Below are 18,300 nucleotides of genomic sequence, written 5' to 3' on the forward strand. Positions count from 1 at the left end.
ATGACGCAGTACGGGTAATGAGGTAAGGAGTTGGCGCAGTGTTGTGAAGGATTCGTCACAGGCTTCTGTCCACTTTGAAAAATCTGCAGGGCCAGCAAGGAGTTTGGTGAGCGGAGCGATGATAGAAGCAAAGTTTCGGACAAACCGACGAAAATAGGAGCACAGGCCCACAAAGCTCCGTAGTTCTTTAACTGTAGTAAGCTTAGGAAATTCGGTAACAGCACGAAGCTTGTCAGGGTCAGGAAGGATGCCGGCTTTCGAGACGACATGACCAAGTATGGTGAGTTGGTTAGCCCCGAGATGACATTTCTTCAGGTTAAGCTGAAGCCTGGAGTTTGTAAGGCACTGTAGAATTTCACGCAGACGAGTGAGATGCGAAGTGAAATCGGGTGAAAAGACCACAACATCATCAAGATAGCACAAGCAGATGTTCCAATTGAGATCGCGTGAAATGCTGTCCATCATTCGCTTGAATGTGGCGGGCGCATTGCAGAGTCCAAATGGCATTACGGTGAATTCATAGAGACCATCTGGTGCGACGAACGCCGTTTTTGGACGTTCAGACTCCGCCGTTGGGACCTACCAATAACCTGAGCGAAGGTCAAGCGAAGAAAAGAGTTCTGCACCTTAAAGACAATCGAGAGCGTCGTCTATGCGGGGAAGAGGGTAAACATCTTTCCTCGTAATGCTGTTTAGGCGCCTGTAGTCTACGCAGAACCGGATCGAACCATCCTTTTTTTGACGAGTACCACTGGTGGAGACGAAGGACTACAAGAAGGCTTGATGACTCCACGCTGTAGCATGTCGTCCGCTTGTTCTGCAATTACGCGACGCTCCGCCGGAGACACATGATAGGGGCGCTGGCGCAAAGGAGTACTCTTTCCTGTATCAATTGTGTGCACAACGGCGTTCGTTCTTCCTGGAACCGCTTGGGGAAAGTCGAACGAACGCCTGAATTCGTGCAACAGGGTAACAAGCTGCTCTCCTTGAGCCGGGGCTAGATGGCAGTCAATAGAACAATGAAATGCATCGGACGACACACTGTTCGAGGCAAAGTGAGGAACCAACGCGTTCAGCTCCATATTCGGCTTGGTGTCGAAGAAGTCGGCAGGCACGATAGTACCTTCATCGATAAGCTGAATGTGGTCGAGTGTCTCGTTGCGGCGCAAACTGAGGGGGCACGAGTTCGCATTGGAAATAAATATTCCGGTAGTGTCTTGACAAAGCGCAAGTACGGCGAATGGCAGCGATGTGTGATGGCGGCAACCGATGATGTGAGATGGCGTGAATAGGACGGTAGCGTCAGAAAGTGAAGTGCAGCAGGCGGGGACAAACTGTGGCCCTGAAAGGAGGAAGGTCTATGTCCGTCGCAACGACAACGTTAGCCACACTAGATACGGCCACATCAACAGAAGGCGCATCACGAAACGGTAACAGCTCAACTTCGGCCCGAGCGTAGTCAACGACGGCGTGATGACGTGATAGGAAATCCCATCCTAGGTTGACATCGTGGAAACACGAAGCCAACACGTGAAATTCAATGATGTACAACACGTCTCGAATAACCACTTTTGCCGTACATGCCGCGACGGGCTCAATTTGTTGGGCGCTCGCAGTGCTAAGAGAAACTACGGTAGAAAGCATCGTCACTTTAAGAAGACAGCGGCAGAATCTTTGACTAATCACAGATATCGCGGAACCGGTATCGATGAGTGCAAGTGTTCGTACACCTTCGACGATTACATCGATAAGATTGGCGGGAGACAGGCGAGGACTTAAACGATTAGACGATGACGCAGCTCGTGCCTCCGGAGCTGCTGCAGTTAGTTTTCCGTCTTAATGGAGGTGGGTCGTCGACGCACAGGCGACACGGAACGACGACTTGGTGAAGGGGAAGGCGAGCGGGAAATAGAACGTCGAGAAGCGGAGCTGCTCCGTCGAGAAGCGGAGCAGTTTGCGCATCGCGTTCGTGAACTTCAGGTGGCACGTGAGGCGCGTGGCATGGAGGCCGAAACGAGTAGTCAGGGTATCTTGGTGTATTAGCTGCGAAGCGCCGACGACATAGACGCGCAACGTGACCTGGAATCCCGCAAAAGTAACATATCGGCTGGTTGTCAGCAGTGCGCCAAGGATTTCCAGCGTGCTGCTGTGTAGCTGGAAACGGCGCAGTGGAAGGTCGCACAGGTTGTGGCGTATACAATGGCAGACGAGGCGGAGGCATTGTCGCGACGGCCGCATAAGTCAGTGGCGCGGCAACAGGTGTTGATGGAGACGCACGCGTAGGTAATGGCAACGCCTCGGAGACCTGCTCCTGAATAGCGGGTCTGATTGTCGCCGTTAGACGGTTCGTTGGTGCTTCGGTGGTCGGCAGATACGAGAGAACCGAAAGCTGTCATGCGACCTCGTCACGTACATATACTTTTATCTGCTCCAGCAGGGTGCTGTCACCACCGACGGCCAGGGAAGCGAGAGAGTCGTCTGCTGTCATTGACCTCCGAACTAATGCACGTTGCTTGCGAATCTCTTCCAAGTTCTGGCACAAGGTCACAAGTTCGGATACGGTACTTGGGCCCTTTGCCAGCAACATTTGAAAGGCATCATCGTCTATTCCTTACAAGATATGCCTGATCTTGTCTTGTTCGGTCATCTCAGGGTTAAAGCACCGGCATAAATCGATAACATATTTATTGTAGCTGGTGAAGTTTTCGCCCTGCCTTTGCGCTCGTCCGCGTAGGCGCTGTTCAGCACGCAGCTGGCGCACTGAGGGGCGATCGAACACAGCTGCAAGGGTGGTCTTGAAAGCGACCCAAGTGGTAAATTCAGTACCGTGGTTTGTTAACCACAGGCTGGCGACGTCTCTGAGATAAAATGGGACGTACTCTAATTTCGAGGGGTCGTCCCACTTGTTGGTGACACTCACCTTTTCAAGCAGTTGCAACCAGTTTTCCACACCTTGCTCCTCGGTGCCGCTGAAGAAGGGGGGATCCCGTTGGCGCAGGGTGGTAAGTACGATGACCAGTTGAGATTGGGCCATGCTCTGCAGGGAGGTGCCTTGCTCGGTCGTCTGATCATGCATTGCTGATGCAGTGGGCAGCTTCCGGCTTCGAAGTTCCAGGTTTGCGTACCCAGCCCACTTCCACCACTTTGCAAGGGAGTTTAATAGCGACGCCAGGTAGTAGGAAGGCAGCTGGTAGGGACAGAAATGCTCGAGCAGTCCAGCGTCTACAGCTCGCGCTTCGCACTCCAAGAGAGATGGTCCCACTAGTCAGTGCCTTGCGAATTCCCCACTACACATAGTATATTTTCGTTTCTGTCTGTTGCAAATGTAATAATGTCGTCAGCTTAAAGGATACAATCTTCATATGTGATGGATGGTAGATATTATTAAAACGTAAAATACAAAATTGGCCCCAGAATGAATTCTTGCAAAAAGCACTAGTGTTTTATACATCAACATAATGACACAGCTTTTGCATATTGTCACGTTAAAGAGACAGGAGACGTTTTTAAGGCGTCCTCACAAAAGTCCGAAGAGCGGTCGGCTCAGCGCAGCCAAAAACAGAACAATGGCACGAGGGGAACTGCCACTTCGTCTGCCTCTTTTGCGCTGGCAGCTCAAGCGCGCGGCACTGCCCCTCCTCCCTGAAGAGCATCGCCTCGATGCTAAACGAAGCGTGTATCGTAAAAAAAAAACATTGTCACAGTGTGTGGTACGGTTTTAACCGCACCACGTGCACAATCTCGGGTCGTAGCTGTCGGCGTCGGGGTGGTTGGCTTCCGTCCGGAAGGACTTCGTAATTGACGTCGCTCACTTGTCGTAGCACTTTGTACGGGCAAAAATACCGACTGAGAAGCTTCTCAGAGAGACCTTTGCAGCGCACAGGGGTCCAAACCAACACCTGGTCACCTGGTTTATAATCGACTTGTCTGTGGCAGCGGTTGTAGCGCTGTGCATCGACGCCTTGTTGTTTCTTGATGTTTACGCGGGCTAGTTGACGTGCTTCCTCGGCTCGTTGCACGAAACACTCAGCATCTTCGTCGAGATTCTCGATGTTGTCAATGTCGCATGGGAGCATTGCGTCCAACATCGTCTGAACGTCCCGACCGTATAGAAGACGAAACGGAGTGAATCGTGTGGTCTCTTGCGTAGCGGTATTATACGCGAATGTTACGTAAGGCAGTATTTCATCCCACGTCTTGTGCTGTACGTCTATGTACATAGACAGCATATCAGTCATCGTTTTGTTAAGCCGCTCGGTCAGTCCATTTGTCTGAGGGTGATACGCTGTTGTCTTGCGATGCGTGGAGTAACTTAACTGAAAAACTTGTTCAAGGAGCCTTGCTGTAAACGCTGTTCCTCGGTCTGTGATGACACAGGATGGAGCACCGTGGCGTAATACAATTCTCTCGATGAAAAACTGAGCAACTTCACAAGCCGTGCTTTTAGGAAGCGCCTTAGTTTCAGCATAGCGGGTTAGATAATCTGTAGCGACGATTATCCACTTGTTGCCGGAAGATGACAAGGGAAACGGACCCAGGAGGTCCATGCCGACTTGATCGAAGGGTGTTCTGGGTGGCTCGATAGGGTGAAGTAATCCCGCAGGCTTAACAGATGGGGATTTTCGGCGCTGGCATTCGCGGCAGGCTTGAACGTACTGTTTAACGCAAGCGGCAAGTTTCGGCCAGTAGTAAGACTTTCGTACCCTAGCGATGGTTCGGGTGATGCCCAGATGGCCCGATGGAGGCTCGTTGTGGCAGGCAAATAGAATTTCCTCACGCAGCTCTGCGGGGACGACCAACAGGTAAGTTTTGTTGCTGGCGGCTGCGTTCTTCTTGTACAACACGCCCTGTCGTAAGCAGAAGGATGACAATCCGCGAGTTATATGCTGGGGCAGTGATACGTTGCGGCCCTCTAGATGTTCAATGATAGGTCGCAATTGAGCATCTGCTCGCTGCCGTAAAGCCAAGTCTGTTACGCTTACGGAGCCAAGGAAAGGGCAGTCCTCTTCGAAGCTCTGAGCGGCAGGCTCAACTGGCGCGCGTGACAACGTGTCCGCATCTTCGTGTGCACGACCGGACTTGTACACGATAGTGACGTCGTACTCCTGCAGACGTAGGCTCCACCTTGCCAGTCGTCCGGAGGGGTCTCTGAGGTTCGCAAGCCAGCACAGCGAGTGATGATCCGTCACTACTCTGAATGGACGGCCGTAAAGGTAAGGTCGAAACTTAGCAATTGCCCACACGACAGCAAGGCACTCCTCCTCCGTGGTACTGTAGTTTGACTCCGGGCGTGTTAGGGTTCGGCTTGCGTAGGCGATGACCTTTTCAATTCCCTCCTGCCGTTGGACGAGTACCGCGCCCAGACCGACGTTACTGGCGTCGGTATGAATTTCTGTTTCGGCTTCCTCGTCGAAATGTCCAAGAACAGGTGGTGATGCCAGGCGAAGCCGAAGCTCTGTGAATGCTGATTCTTGTTCAGCACTCCAAACGAACGGCGTATCGTCTCTAGTGAGTCTAGTTAATGGTTCGGCAATTTTCGAAAAATTGCCTATAAAGCGCCGGTAGTACGCGCATAGACCAAGAAACCGCCGCACACTTTTCTTATCGGCAGGAGTCGGGAAGGCTGCGACAGCGGCGGTTTTCTCAGGGTCAGGACGGACGCCTTCTGCACTTACGACATGTCCAAGGGACTTTAGTTCTTCGTAACCGAAATGGCATTTTTGCGGCTTTAACGTAAGGTTAGCCGTCCGAATCGCCTCAAGTACTTGTCGTAGTCGCTTCAGATGTTCGGAGAAGCTGGTTGAAAACACGACCACATCATCCAAGTACACAAGGCAGCTTTGCCATTTTAAGTCAGTCAACACAGTGTCCATCATGCGTTGGAAGGTAGCTGGCGCAGAGCAGAGTCCGAACGGTAGCACCCGAAATTCGTAGAGGCCATCCGGCGTGACAAAGGCGGTTTTTTCGCGGTCGCGCTCATCAACCTCAATTTGCCAGTAGCCACTCTTTAAATCCAGGGAAGAAAAATACTTCGCTCGTCGTAGTCGGTCAAGCGAGTCATCAATACGCGGCAGCGGATAAACATCTTTTTTTGTGACGTTGTTGAGCTTTCTGTAATCTACACAGAAGCGAAGCGTACCGTCCTTCTTCTTAACCAGAACGACCGGTGAGGACCAGGGACTGTTCGAAGGCTGGATAACGCCGTCGTCGATCATTTCTTTCACTTGCTGCTTGATAGCTGCGCGTTCTGTCGGCGAGACGCGGTATGGCTGTTGGTGAATAGGTCTTGCGTCGTCGTAAGTGATTATCCTGTGCTGTGTAATTGGCGTCTGACTCACTTTAGACGACTGAGCAAAGCACGCCCTGAATTCAAACAATAGCTCTCGCAAGGCCCTCTGGTTCTCTTCTGGCAGTGCACTGTTCATGTCAACATCTATTACGGTTTGTCCATTGCGGCTACTGTCTTCACAGGCAAAACACTCAATGACGTCCTCCAAGGCTTCAGCGTAGGCGACCGCAGTGCCCCGGAAAAGGTGACGATGCTCATTGGTGAAATTTGTAATCATGACCTCGGCTGTACCGTTCCGAATGTCAATGATGCCTCGTGCCACAGAAATTCCAAGCGCCAGCAGCAGGGAGACGTTGCACTCTGCCACTGTTTCACCGTCACTGGTTCCTTCGGAAGTCACCTGAATTAGGATACTTGCACGAGGTGGTATTGTGACACTGTCGTCGGAAACACGGAGGGCGGTTGTACGGCGGTTGGAGTCCCTTGACGTAGCGTTGACTGTCGAAAAGGAAATGCAGCGTCGCCGTAGGTCGATTACGGCGCCATATTCCCGAAGAAAATCGAGGCCGAGAATTAATTCGCGGGAGCAGTCACGTAGCACGATGGAGCTGACCAAAAACGTGCAGCCTCGTATTTGTAGCCTGGACGTGCACAAACCAACCGGCGTTACAACATGTCCGCCAGCTGTACGTACATGCGATCCTGTCCAAGGCATTATCACTTTCTTCAAGGTACGTGCCAATTGTCCGCTAATAATCGAGTAGTCAGCACCAGTGTCTATTAAGGCAGTTAAATTGCGACCGTCGAGCAGCACAGGTATGTCCATTGAAAAGTCGCTCAGCTGGGATACAGGCGCCGGCGTAGTCGAATTTCCGTTGGTCCGATGTCGCGTCGATTGGAGGGCGAGGTCTTCATCACGTCGAGAATCAGCGGCCTCGCCTCGAAAGGTCGCTGGCGTTAGTTTTCCAGGCGAGGGCTCGGAGACCGTCCTTGCGGCCTTCGATTTCCGTTGCCTGAATAAGATGACGACCGCGGTGACGGTGAGCGCGACTGACGCCTGAGTGGGACGTTCTGCCGAGCGATAAAATCTTCAATTTCTGGTGGTCTCTGTCCAAACCGGGGGCGGGGTGAATTGGCAGGAAAACCCTGCAGCCCAAGTCGGCGGTACTGGCAGTCTCGGTAGAGGTGACCCGCTTCACCGCAGTGGTAGCAAAGCGGTCGTCGGTCGGGCATGCGCCATATGTCGGATTTACGCATGACGGGTCGAGTGTCTGCAAAATAAGGGACCACCTGTGCGGACTGCAGTGTGGCGTACGGGGTTGCGGCTGGTAGTGGGACTGGTGCAGGTGCGTTGTGTTCGAACGTGTCGGTATAAGTGGTGCGCTGGAAACCACTCACTGGGGATGGTGTCGTGGACGACGGAACGGTGCGTCTCAATACGTCTGCGTAGGTCACCCCTAGAGGTTCACTTGAAGTTGCGAACGCCTGAAGTGGTGCAGCAACCTGCGTTGGTGTCTCGCGGCGAGGTGTGCCGAGCGCATGCTGAACTTCGTCACGTATGATGGTGGCGATGCAATTCGTGGAAGGCTGCTGCTGCGCCTGGTTCAGCTGTTGCAGCTGTTGTAGCTCGTCGCGAACAACCGAACGTATCAGCTCGCGAAGCGCTCCCACGTCGGTCGGGAACGAGCCTAGCCCGGTGGTATAGGTAGCATTCACTTGCCGATCGTACTGGTTCCGCTGCTGCAGCGCCTTTTCCATGGCGACGGCTTCAGTGAGGAACTCCGCGACCGTTCTAGGCGGACTACGAATGAGTCCAGCGAAGAGCTGCTCTTTCACACCTCGCATCAAGTGTCGCAGCTTCTTGTCTTCCGGCATGGTTGGATCGGCGCGAGTGAACAGATGAACCATATCCTCCACGTATGTAGCCACACCTTCATTAGGCATCTGCATGCGGGACTGGAGGGCCCTTTCAGCGCGCTCTCGACGATCGAGACTCGAGTACGTTTCGCGGAGCCTGTGACAGAACTCATGCCACGACGTTAGGAGGCCCTTGCGGTTCTGGAACCATGTGCGAGCACCATCCAGAAGACTAAAGTACACATTCTTGAGCTTCGCTACTTCGTCCCACCCGTTGAAATCCGCTACGTACTCGTACTCAGCCAGCCAATCTTCCACATCTTCATAGAGGCCACCACGAAAGGGACTCGGAACACGTGGTTTTTGTAGCGTGTAATGAGTGGGTGCAGCTGCGGGTGCAGCGGTTGGAGCAGCGGCGGCTCCAGCGGTAGGGGAAGCGGTGACAGCAACAGTATTCTCCATACCAGTCGACGTACTTGTACTGTGAGGCACAAACTCGGGGGACAGTCCTCGAATCCTCCGACTGAAACGGTGTACCGGCGTAAGCTCTGGGTTTTGGGTCACGTTCCGGCTGCTAGAAGGAGTCTGTTGCATAGGGGAGGTTACCCCGCACCTCCACCATTAAAATGTCACGTTAAAGAGACAGGAGACGTTTTTAAGGCGTCCTCACAAAAGTCCGAAGAGCGGTCGGCTCAGCGCAGCCAAAAACAGAACAATGGCACGAGGGGAACTGCCACTTCGTCTGCCTCTTTTGCGCTGGCAGCTCAAGCGCGCGGCAATATATATGTATAGATATTTCTGTTTATTATTTTCATATTTAGACAGAATTGGTAATGTGGTTCATATTTCATAGTGTTCCAATTTGGTTATTAATGCGCAATTGTCAAGCATATCAAACGCTTTCTTGAGGTCAAGAAATATGGTCTTTTTGAGTATTGTTTTCTGAATTACTTTTTTATGAGCAATATTAGGTAGAGGACGTTTCGTTGACTTTGCCTTTCTTTCAGATGCATGCAATTGATGTTTCTCAAAAGCATTGTTAGGTATTACGTACACTGCCCTTTCAAAAGCTTCTGTCGATGCTCGCAGTATGGTGGTTGGACGATAATTAGCAACGTTCATCCTGTCACCTTTCATTAACGTGGGCATTGTTTTGGCGACATCTAGTTGGTTTTAAAGGAAACAAACCTGTTTAGCAAATAATATTGTTGACATACTATGGTATTGGCTGAGCTAGTGGTGTAGATAAATGTTATATAATGCCATACCATACACCATCGCCTCCAGACGGTTCCATGACTTTAGTGCAAGAAGTGCTTTCGTATTCATTGTTCATTGCTGGATAAGAAAACATAATTTCAAGCTTTTTGTGCCAGTCGTGAATGCACAAGTGTTGTAGCATGATATTGTGTTTCAGTGGCTGAGTTTCCAAAGTGATAAATAAAAACATTGCTTATAAGGGTAGTTTTATCCATATTGCTATCATCAATTATAATCTCTGCAGCGCATTCACCGTTTCTCTAGAGACCCTTTAGAAAATTTTGTCTGGCGGCTTGGCTCTTCCGTCGTGTCTTGTCCACTCGTGCGAGCTTGCGCACTGTGTGTCCCAGTGACGCCGATCAGCGTTCCCTGCACACCATACGCACACCACTTGCGTTCCTGCAGGACGGGTACCGTGTTTGGACGGCACGCCAATGAGCATTCCTTAGGTGAAGACATGGCGGAAAGAATGTGTTTTCGGTTTTATTCGATATGTGGCACTGAATTAGGAAAAGGGTCTATTGGGGTGCTGAATAATAACTTTCCGCCGCACCTCACTGTTGTTATTAGTTTGTGCTACTTTCGAACTGAAATAGTCCCACTTGTAAACTTCCAAAGCTTTGTTATGGTGGTCAATGTATCACTTGTATCTTGCTTCAAGACTGATGTTATGCTGTTGATGCTTCAGCTTTCTACACATGCTGTTCTCGTGATTCATGGAGCGCCAAGGAGCAGCAGTTATCCATGGTGTGTGCCTAAATTACATCTGGTAAGAGTGGTCAAGGTGTCTTCAGCCGTCACGTGTGTTTAAAAAATGTTTATGAATGCGTGAAATTTTTCTTGTTTGATCCTCCAGAATGCATTTCTTGCCTGTTTTTTTTTTCTGGCGAAAGACTGCAAAGTATGTTTTTGTTATAACTCATGTAGATTTGGGAAAACATTCGAATGCCTGAAATATTTTCGTCAGCTCGTTTTGCTTGCGGTCGGTGTGTCTGCTAATATTCTCGGCTGTGGATCACGTAGTAGTCACCCAAATGCATTATTAAGCGCTAATATTCCTAGGTCTAGTCAGCGCAGTGTGTGCGACCAATAGAGTTTTCGTTCAGCTTGCTCTTCAGGCGGTGAAATTCGTGTCCATTGAGACCATTAAGTCGTCGCAAATCGGCGATGTCGTCTCGAGGGTTCTCGGTTTTACCGTTACACCGTCTGATCCCTGGAACAGCCTGGCACCTGTGAACCCTTTCAAGGTCCCCAAAGCAACACTTGTGCCAGACTTTGATGGCTTCGATGGCGACACAACGCTGGATGTCTCGGGCAAAAGCTTTCCCCTCAAAAATTATTTTAGCCTTCAGCAGCGACTGGAGTTGCTGTCTGTCAGGACACTGGAGAGGTTTGCAGAGCAGGAACCGGTGGTCCTCTACATGAAGACAGGTGAGAAGCTGTACGGCGCCAAGATGGCCTATCTAGAACTGCTGCTGACCGTATCACCAGAGGTGAACAGCCGCCTGAACGAAGCCGTCAAGGATGCCGAGCTGGCCAAGGTGCTCCGCGATGGCCCACTCATTGTGTCCTGCCGGAGAGGACCAGTTTGCTGTTGAGCTGCACACTGCTAAGCTGATGTTGGAGCAGCTGTCTCAGCAGGCAAACAAGCGTGGCGCAGCTCCGAGCATGGTGTGACTGCGGCTGAGTGACCTCCACCATGTCGTGGATCGCTATACAGAGGAATCGTACCAGGCCTCTCATGCCCTGTGACTCATCCGCGAGTTTGTAGACAAGGCAGAGAACGCGCTGAACAAAGCATACGGTGACAGGGCCCTCCTGCAAGTGATCACACAAAATGACAAGACAGGAGGTGTTGTCCGCAAGGCTCGTTCACTCATTGCAGCTGGTGACTTCGTCTTCGGCCTGCTGATTGGCTCAGGCGATGTGCACCGCAGCACTACCGGGGCTGCTGTGACTGCGCTGGACCGGCAAGCATAGAATGACCACGCATCGACGATGCCAACAACGATCTTCGACTATCAACTGCATCAGCCCACCGGCACATGCGCCTACCTACCTGCTGTAGAGCGACACCCTGCGTCTGCACCGCCTGCTAAATATCTGCATGACGAGAAAACATCTGTCACTGGGAATGGCGGTACCGTTGACATGCGGCTCTCATATTGCTTTTTCGCTTACATTTTGCAGGTGAGAAAGCGGTTTGTAAATTGCATCCGCTCAAGTGACCATTTCTTGTTGGTATTGCCATGCCCGTGGCAGTGTAGTGCTGTCTATGAAATGTGCATGACATCTCTTAGGAAGCTATTGCTGATGGGTAGAGATATTGAAAGCAATCCCGGTCCTGACATGAAGGAAATAGCCAGACAACTTACCAAAATAACTTCGAACAATAAAGATATCAAAAAAAGTGTCTAGCAGATATCGATGGCAAGCTTGATGGCATTACGAAACTTGAAGCTGAAGTCCTTGCATGCCATAAACAAATGGATGGCAAGAATGAAGTACATAAAAGCCTCGAAGCGAGAATAGATGACCTAGTAAACCGCAGCTGAAGGTCAAACCTAATAGTTTATGGTATACCAGAAGCGGTAGATGAAGCCAGCAAAGCGCTTGCAGAGGTTGTAAACGGGGGAATAATCACAAAAACCCTTGAACTCAAACCTATGGCCATCGAGCGCATACATCGCTTAGGAAGAAGAGGACTAAACTAGACGAGGCCAGTCTTACCTAAAATACTTGGTGAAAAAAGTAAAAATGCAATGCTCGTAAACTGCTTCAAGCTGAAAAATACGGATTATTCGATAGGAGAAGATTTCTCATGGAAACTTAGAGAAAGCCGCAAGAAACTCTGGGACAGGGCTAAGCAAAACCGTGAAAACAAAGACAAGGTGTCGTTAGTGTAGAACAAGTTGTTCATTAATAACCATGTTTACATCTGGGATGGCAAAAAGAATGTCAAAGTTGAAATAAGAGAGCATGAAAAAATTGCTCAAAAAGGACGAGAGCGTAGAAGAAAGCAAAAAGGATGCGTACCGTTCAGGATCTCGGCAAAACCAGCAAAAGAAAAAATAACTCTGCTAAACATAAACACTCGAAGTGTTCTGAATAAGGTACAGCCCTTTGAAAACGTATTGCTCGATTGTGAACCAGATATAGTAGCAATGGCTGAAACATGGTTATCCGCGCCCGTTTTGAGTGATGAAATTACTCCCCCAAACTATGTACTCGTTCGGAAAGACAGGCAATCACGTGGTAGAAGCGTAGCCTTAGCTATAAAGAAATCAATCCGACTGGTCATTCTGCCAGAGGTAACTGATACCGAGGCAGTTTTTAGTAAGATTAGTACAAATGGCACTAGTATGTCGTTCGCTGTATCTATCGAAGTCCCACATGTGGACATGAATGAATTATGGCGATACAAATGTATTTGCAGCAGCATGCTCAAAACTGCCGCATCATTATCATAAGTGACTTTAACCTTCCCGACTTTAATTGGTCTACCATGCAGTACACATCCAAGGCTTCAGGACCCCTTCTCGACATTATGTTAAACTTTAACCTTCGCCAAATCGTGGAAAGCCCCACAAGGGAGCAAAGCAAAAGTCAGAGTGTACTCGACCTAATTTTAATAAGCAGTAATTTTCTCTCAGAACAGGTGAAGGTTGAGGTAATAGAATGAAGATCCGACCATAATATTCCAATGTGTATTTTACCTCTAGGCTACGAAATATCAGTGCCAACTGCTGTCCAAACCATAATCAATTTCGGTAAGCTGACGACGACCATATACAAACATATCTAGCTAATAAATACGAAGACTTTTTGGTACTGGTCTCAGGTCCTTTCACTGATGTGAGTGCTGTCTGGTTGCGCTTCAAAGACATAGTGTCACACTGTGTAACAAATTTTATTACCGTCATAATAAAAAAGACATTCAAAATAACGCGTGGATTTCTCGTGAAGTGATACACGCAAAGCGCCATTTAAAAAAAAATTCCGCCATATCCACGAAGTGAATGATGATGAGTGGGCGAAGCTCCGGAGGTAAACCTGGTAAACCATGAATCCTCTGTACATTTTGCTCACTCGATTTTATTACATCGCTCCCCCTAGCGTACGTCGCCGCACTAAATCGAACGATTGCCTTCAACCAATGACACGCGTCATATGGGACATCATTCCTATTTTATAAGATCTCGCGTCTTTCATCAACTACAAGTACCGCTTTCTAGTTTATAACATCTTGCATCTTTTCATCATCAGCTACAAGTACCACCATCTAGTAAACACTACAAGAACTAAACGAGAGGTGGTACATACAGGAGACGGTACCGCCATCTAGTGAACACTGCAAGAACTAAACTAGAGGTGGCTACATACAGGGGACGGTACCGCCATCTAGTGAACACTGCAAGAACTAAACTAGAGGTGGCTACATACAGGCTACAGGGGACGCACAGCCCACGCCCTAAGGAGCTTCGCCCCTAAAAAATTACGGAAAGTTAACAAGGCTGCCAAAAATGACTCATTTAGCACCGCCAAATTTGCGCTTGCTGCACAAAACATTAAACAAAAATCCAAGGAAGCCAAACACTACTATTTCAATACTGTCTTCCCTAGGTTCCTCAAAAGTAATCCACGAAGATTTTGAAACCACTTTCACCGAAAGAACACGCCCACCACTCAACTATCGTCAGTTGAAAAATTTTATAAAGGCAACAGATATAACCAGTTCTTTCATTCAGTTTTTTAAAAGACAAAGGCATCATGCCAGAATCTGTTCCACGCGCGGTGTCTGTGAGAGACGCTTTCGTTATCATAGACACTGATGTTCTTAATCTCCTGCTTGCTCCAGATACTAAGAAAGCGTGTGGTTCGGATAATATACCTAACCAATTTCTGAAATGGTACGCAGATTGGTGTAGCAAATATCTCGGCAGTATTTCTCGTTATTCAATTTTAACATCAAGACTACCAGAAGATTGAAAAATAGCTGAAATTATTCCAATTTATAAATCGGGAGATAAATCTATTGAATCCAATTTCAGACCGATATCTTTAACAAGCATGGTATGCAAACTTCTCGAGCGTGTAATCTTAAAACATTCAACAATTTCTTTTGAAAACGAGGGCATCCTGTCTCCAACCAGAATAAATTTCGTAGGGGTTTATTGACTCTGACGCAGCTGACTGAGGTCACACACGATCTTGCGCTAGGTATTGACGATCACAGCCAAACGGACATATTCTTACTTGACTTCAAAAGTGTTTGATTGCATTTATAACACCAAGCTAATCGCTAAACAATAAAACATTATCGGGGATGGAGAAACTGTTGCTTGGGTGCGTGAGTATTTTTCTAACAGGTCTGAGTTTGCTGTAGAAAACACCGCATGAAATATTGTACCTGTTATGTCAGGAGTGCCATAGGGTTACATGCTCGGGCTCTTGTTATTTCTCGTGTATATCAATGACTAATCTACTAATGTAGACTGTAAAATAAAGTTATTCATGGTTGACTTCATCAATTATAGAGAAATTAGAAAATGACCAAGATCACCATTTGCCCAACCGATCACTCTCTGCTATTTCTGAATGGTGTTCAAGCTGGCAGATGACAAACAATGTGAAAAAAATCTGCTTGCTTGACCATAACGAGAAAGAGAGAGCTATAAAAATTTTGCTACACTACAAATAGCACTGCTTTGCGCAGAGTACGCAAACATAAATACCTGTGCTTAACAATTACGTCTGATTTAAGGTGTGTTGAGCACATTGTAAACATTACTTCAACTGCCATGCAAAAGTTATTTTTTCTTCGCAGATCACTTCAAATGGCTACCTTGCTAACAAAGCTCCTTGCCAACAAAACATTCGTCAGGTCTATTCAAGAATACGGAAGTACAGTGTGGTTTCCTCACATCCACACAAGCATAAAGAAAATTGAAGCAGTACAGAGGAAAGCCATAAGATTTATCCACTACAAATATAAACGTAAACACTCACCCACTAGTCTGCTAACTCTTTCTGAACTTCCTACGCTAGAAGTATGAGCAAAACGGGCACGTCTAAAATTTCTTTATCAACTCCTGCACAATTATTTTAAAATAGACATCTAAAATTACGTGTCTTATTCACAAACACGAGCCACAAGACACAAACATACACTTATATTAGTACAATACAAATGTAGCGCTGATGTATTTATATTTTTTTCTTCCGGTTGCTATTCGCGAATGAAACATGTTGGCCCCTCACATCACCAACACTGAGTCACTGTCTTAGTTAGAGTTGGAAATTGAAAACAATTCTTAGCTTCTTTAAATACCCAGTTACAATGGTAATGAAACCAGTACGTACTTCCTGTATGTTCTGTAAACAGCCATGTAAGCAGCCCTATTGTTTAACTTGCCAATTTTGTATGCACTTGTAGTTTGTTTCTTATGGTGTGTAAATATTGCTAACGTACAAGGTGCCAGGTTGATGTTGCTTTTATGTTCTGTATTACAGTTTTTTACTGTGATGAGCCATCATAACATCTGTACAGATTTCCCACCTGCAATGGTCTCAGTAGAGGCTGACAGTATTGCAATTAAAAAAATAAATAAATTTCAACCAATAATAGAGTACTTGAAGTCACTTCGATTCAAGTTTAAAATATTGAAAACTTTGAAGTGTACAAAATAAACGTAAAAATGTATCCTAACCCACATATAAACCGCAGTAGAAGTGGTCTCACTGTCATAAAAAAATCGCTAAGGCATGAAAACATTGATGTAGTATATAATAATTAGCATGTAAGTACATGTGAACAAAACTTCATTACAGTAAAAACACTGTTAAGCAGTGAAAACATTTTTAGAAGAAATTAGCACTGCCACAAAGCTCCACTATAGGTGAAGAACATATTACCTTCATGTCCATTCTTTTTTTTAAGTTTAAAAGCTTTCTTTACAGTCTTACATGCGCTAAGTGTATTATTCTCTCAACATTTCATATTTCACAAGTTATCACTAGCATTCTAGAGAAAATTATTTTTGCTATCAAAGAAAGTTGTTTCTCTTTATTTGAAATAGAAAAAAAGGCATTTGTAGAGGCCTTGTTTCAATATTCATAAATATTGGCAGGTTAATTAAGTTATGACTGAAGTGTTTACTTTTCTTTAAAATATCTAATATACACTACTCGACTTCGATTCAAATTTATTCAGCCAAAATTATTATTCACTTCTACCCTAAAATTCACTATTCACTCGAGCCTAAATATATACATTTGTCTTTACCTTCCATTTTTTGGTTAGTTGGATTTGATATTGCAAGCACTAGCAGATGATCAGTAATGTCACTTGAAAAGGGGCCTGTTACAAAAAAGATCAGTGATGAATGGTTCGTTTCAACGTGGTCAATTGCACTTTGTCGGTGCTTGTTATCAGAGTAGCAGATGTTCATCTTAACTTGAGCAGTGCGCCGGGGGACGAAAATTACGAAGAAAGATTGTGCACTTGTGCACATTCCTTTTAGTCTTTGTCCCCCAGTGCGCTGCTAAACTCAAGATTAATACTTACCAATTTGCTAAAGTCTTGAATTTTTTGTTGCCGGTGTTGTTGATTGCACCAGACATTCGCCAGTGAGGAAGCCAGCATAAGAAGATTCAGCGCAGTCCGTCTGCGTTGCCGAAAATACAGATAACAAGCAACAATATGATGTGACCATTGGATTCAGTGTAAGGAACGAGTAGTTTTCTAAGTTGGGTTTAGTGTAAGCATTGGGCAGTTTTTCAAGTCCTTGATAAAACTGTTCAGTTTTGCTAACTCGTTACCTGTACGCGATACTTATCAAGATTTTACAGTCTTATGTGGCAACAGTGCTTTGATATAATTCTGCATTACCGACAGTTACTGATTTAACTAATAAAGAATGCCCATCACCTTTTATTATAACACATTGATTCGAACATTTTCTTCTGTCTTCTGCAATGATTGCCGATGCCCTACTTGCCGAACTGATTGTGCAGTCATTACAGTGAAGTGATTGTTCACGTGCCGGCGAATGTATCAAAACTAAATTATTTGCTGAAACACAAAATTTATATCCTGGTTCTCGAAAGTGTGAATACCAGTGCTGTTGTAATGCTCCAAAAAACCTTTCAAGCAGTAAATAAATACATCTTCACTGCCGTACACTGCAAGCTGCACACCACGTTATGAGTATTGAAATTTACTTTAAAAGGAAACTCAGCGTAACTTTCGAAATCTTGACTAGTCATTGATTACAAGACACTCATGATGCCATCATCATTCACAGACTGAATTGTTCTGAAATTGGGTAACAGTTTCCATAACGTTTGTCATAAACATTGGCATCAAAAGTCATGTGGCCTGGGCATTAATATTTTTAGTGGATTAAATGCTTCCTATATAACCACACCCACAAAGGTAACCCTCATTTGCCGTTACTTCACTCTTTGAGGCATAACTTCTGTAGTGCACTAGTTCATTATTCAGGTAAACCAAGTTTGTTCTCTGTTTATACCAACATCTCTTTTTTTTCTTTGCTATCACCTAGAATTTACTGATAGTTTGCTGGTAATTGTGTGATCACTTGTGAAATACCTATGACAGACTATTTAAACGACCTGCCATTATTACTGTGTACAGCTATCTGGCATGAAAGTAGGCGTTAGTGCATATATCGCTCAAGTATTGCATATATCATATATCATAACATATTGTGACGCATATATCATAACATAATGCATATATCACTCACGTATTGTCACTTGGAGCATTTTAGGCATTTTGGAAGAGCAGTTGTCTGTTGAGGTATTTTGAAACACTCCTACTTACTAAAAAAGTTACCAATGCTAACAACGTGCTTGGCTTTTGTTATAAA

The 18,300-nt window shown here is 46.6% G+C and overlaps 1 pseudogene; it reads left to right on the forward strand.

The window, feature by feature from the left end:
* The first annotated feature begins 267 nt into the window (after window positions 1–267).
* On the forward strand, window positions 268–11,462 carry LOC142789240 (renin receptor-like; annotated as a pseudogene).
* Window positions 11,463–18,300: the final 6,838 nt, after the last annotated feature.

This window comes from Rhipicephalus microplus, chromosome 2, assembly GCF_043290135.1.
Source record: "Rhipicephalus microplus isolate Deutch F79 chromosome 2, USDA_Rmic, whole genome shotgun sequence".
Taxonomy (NCBI): Eukaryota; Metazoa; Arthropoda; class Arachnida; order Ixodida; family Ixodidae; genus Rhipicephalus; species Rhipicephalus microplus.